This window comes from Peromyscus californicus, unplaced genomic scaffold, assembly GCF_007827085.1.
Source record: "Peromyscus californicus insignis strain IS unplaced genomic scaffold, ASM782708v3 Scaffold_10__1_contigs__length_136768540, whole genome shotgun sequence".
NCBI classification, from domain to species: domain Eukaryota; kingdom Metazoa; phylum Chordata; class Mammalia; order Rodentia; family Cricetidae; genus Peromyscus; species Peromyscus californicus.
Genome location: NW_026294391.1, coordinates 101,205,170 through 101,209,165, shown reverse-complemented (window position 1 = coordinate 101,209,165; position 3,996 = coordinate 101,205,170).

Here is a 3,996-nt window from a genome sequence, read left to right as displayed (position 1 = left end):
TTGGAAGGCCCCTTCTACAGCCTGCTTGTCCAGGAGCCATGTCTTCCCACAAACGGCCTGCTCATTGCAGCTCCAAACTGCCAGCAGTCCGCACCTCAGGGGCTCAGCCCACAGCACCCGGAGACAACCGGAAGCAAGGATAGCTCGCCCATGACTGGATACATGTTAACGAGGTGTACCAGGGTGCAGGACCGGAAGACAGCCCTGGTTGGTTGAGATGCTCTCCTCCCGGAACTGTAGGGGGCTCCAGCTCAGAGCCTGAAGAAACTCGAGGGAAGTCGCAAGCGATTTCGATTGCTTTCGCGTCATGGAGCTTCGAAACACGGACTCCGTGCCTCACGAGGAACCTGATGAGGAAAAACGGAACGGTCAGTGCCTTCTGGGAGTGGTGGATTGGCGATGTTCACGAGGGGAGCGGTGCCCCTCAGATCCACGAGGGGACTGGTGCCCCTCAGAGGTGACCGGACGGGCACTGCGCACTGCCGGCTTCGCCTTCCCTGGCGCCATAGCGACTTCGCACCACCCTGGGCCCTGTCACCCAATCTTTGTTTCCCACTTTCAGATGCGAGGGCACCCATGGCCTTGCCGGCTGGAGAGGGGAGAAATGAGGAAGCGAGTGGACAGGGCCAGCCTGGGCGGGAAGCCGCAGCAGCGGAAGGGGAAGGAGCCGGAGAATTAAGTGGAGAAGGTCCCTCTGCTGCTGGTGCTGCAGGCCTCGAAGATGGCGGGAACCAAGAGGATCATGGCGCCAGTGGTGGTGCCCGGGAGAATGAGCAGCGACCTCAGGAGCCGGTTCACGAGGGCATGGGGGGCACCGAGGGTGTGCAGTCTGTGCCAGCGCTGGTGACTATGCCACATACAGTATGTCCTGTACAGCCTGTATCAGTTACAGTTCCCCGGGTACAGCCTATGCCACCTATGTTGCCCCGTGTACAGCCTGTGCCAGTTAGGGTGGCCGGTGTACAGCCTATGCTAATTAATGGGCATAGTGTACAGCCTATGTCAGTTAGGGTGCCCCGTGTACAGCCTGTGTCAGGCACCTTTCCCTGCGCACAGCCTATGCCACTTATGGTGCCCAATATGCAGCCTGTGCTACTGACAGTGCCCAATGTACAGCTTATGTCAGGGATTCTGCCCGGATTAGAGCATATGCCACATATGGTGCCCCATGTACAGTCTATGTTAGTAATGGTGCCTGAATGGCCTATGTCAGTAACAGTGCCTGGTATGCAGCCTATGCCAATCACTGTGCCCAGGAGAGGGCCTGTGCCTGTTAATGTGCCCCATGTACAGCCTGTGCCAATCACTGTGCCCAGGAGAGGGCCTATGCCAGTTAATGTGCCCCATGTACAGACTGTGCCAATCACTGTGCCCAGGAGACAGCCTATGCCCGTTAATGTGCCCCATGTACAGCCTATGCCAATCACTGTGCCCAGGAGAGGGCCTGTGCCTGTTAATGTGCCCCATGTACAGCCTATGCCAATCACTGTGCCCAGGAGAGGGCCTGTGCCTGTTAATGTGCCCCATGTACAGCCTATGCCAATCACTGTGCCCAGGAGAGGGCCTATGCCCGTTAATGTGTCCCATGTACAGCCTATGCCAATCACTGTGCCCAGGAGACAGCCTATGCCCGTTAATGTGCCCTGTGTACAGCATATGCCAATCACTGTGCCCAGGAGAGGGCCTATGCCCGTTAATGTGTCCCATGTACAGCCTATGCCAATCACTGTGCCCAGGAGACAGCCTATGCCAGTTAATGTGCCCCATGTACAGCCTGTGCCAAACACTGTGCCCAGGAGAGGGCCTATGCCCATTAATGTGCCCCGTGTACAGCCTATGCCAATCACTATGCCCAGGAGAGGGCCTGTGCCTGTTAATGTGCCCCATGTACAGCCTATGCCAATCACTGTGCCCAGGAGAGGGACTGTGCCCATTAATGTGCCCCATGTACAGCCTGTGCCAATCACTGTGCCCAGGAGAGGGCCTGTGCCCGTTAATGTGCCCCATGTACAGCCTGTGCCAATCACTGTGCCCAGGAGAGGGCCTGTGCCTGTTAATGTGCCCCATGTACAGCCTATGCCAATCACTGTACCCAGGAGAGGGCCTACGCCGGTTAATGTGCCCCATGTACAGCCTGTGCCAATCACTATGCCCAGGAGAGGGCCTATGCCTGTTAATGTGCCCCATGTACAGCCTATGCCAATCACTGTGCCCAGGAGAGGGCCTGTGCCTGTTAATGTGCCCCATGTACAGCCAATGCCAATCACTGTGCCCAGGAGAGGGCCTGTGCCTGTTAATGTGCCCTGTGTCCAGCCTATGCCAATCACTGTGCCCAGGAGACAGCCTGTGCCTGTTAATGTGCCCCATGTACAGCCTGTGCCAATCACTGTGCCCAGGAGACAGCCTATGCCAGTTAATGTGCCCCATGTACAGCCTATGCCAATCACTGTGCCCAGGAGACAGCATTTGCCCGTTAATGTGCCCCACGTACAGCCTATGCCAATCACTGTGCCCAGGAGAGGGCCTGTGCCTATTAATGTGCCCCATGTACAGTCTGTGCCAATCACTGTGCCTAGGAGAGGGCCTATGCCTGTTAATGTGCCCCATGTACACCCTATGCCAATCACTGTGCCCAGGAGAGGGCCTGTGCCTGTTAATGTGCCCCATGTACACCCTATGCCAATCACTGTGCCCAGGAGAGGGCCTGTGCCCGTTAATGTGCCCCATGTACAGCCTATGCCAATCACTGTGCCCAGGAGACAGCATTTGCCCGTTAATGTGCCCCACGTACAGCCTATGCCAATCACTGTGCCCAGGAGAGGGCCTGTGCCTATCAATGTGCCCCATGTACAGTCTGTGCCAATCACTGTGCCTAGGAGAGGGCCTATGCCTGTTAATGTGCCCCATGTACAGCCTATGCCAATCACTGTGCCCAGGAGAGGGCCTGTGCCTGTTAATGTGCCCCATGTACAGCCTATGCCAATCACTGTGCCCAGGAGAGGGCCTGTGCCCGTTAATGTGCCCCATGTACAGACTGTGCCAATCACTGTGCCCAGGAGACAGCCTATGCCAGTTAATGTGCCCCATGTACAGTCTGTGCCAATCACTGTGCCTAGGAGAGGGCCTATGCCTGTTAATGTGCCCCATGTACAGCCTATGCCAATCACTGTGCCCAGGAGACAGCCTATGCCCGTTAATGTGCCCTGTGTACAGCATATGCCAATCACTGTGCCCAGGAGATGGCCTGTGCCTGTTAATGTGTCCCATGTACAGCCTGTGCCAATCACTGTGCCCAGGAGACAGCCTTTGCCCGTTAATATGCCCCATGTACAGCCTGTGCCAGTCACTGTGCCCAGGAGACAGCCTTTGCCCGTTAATGTGCCCTGTGTACAGCCTGTGCCAATCACTGTGCCCAGGAGACGGCCTATGCCAGTTAATGTGCCCCATGTACAGCCTGTGCCAATCACTATGCCCAGGAGAGGGCCTATGCCTGTTAATGTGCCCTGTGTACATTCTGTGCCAATCACTGTGCCGAGGAGGCGGCCTGTGCCTTTTAATGTGCCCCATGTACAGCCTGTGCCAATCACTGTGCCCAGGAGAGGGTCTGTGCCTGTTAATGTGCCCCATGTCCAGCATATGCCAATCACTGTATTCCATGTACAACCTATGCCTGTTAATGTGCCCCATGTACAGCCTGTGCCAATCACTGTGCCCAGGAGACGGCCTGTGCCTGTCAATGTACCCCATGTACAGCCTGTGACAATCACTGTATTCCATGTACAGCCTATGCCTGTTAATGTGCCCCATGTCCAGCATATGGCAATCATCACTGTGCTCCATGTACAGCCTATGCCTGTTAATGTGCCCCATGACCAGCATATGCCAATCACTGTGCCCCATGTCCAGCCTATGCTTGTTACTGTGCTCCATGTACAGTCTGTGCCAGTTACTATGTCCAATGTACAGCCTATACGAGTTAAGGTATCTAGCACGCCA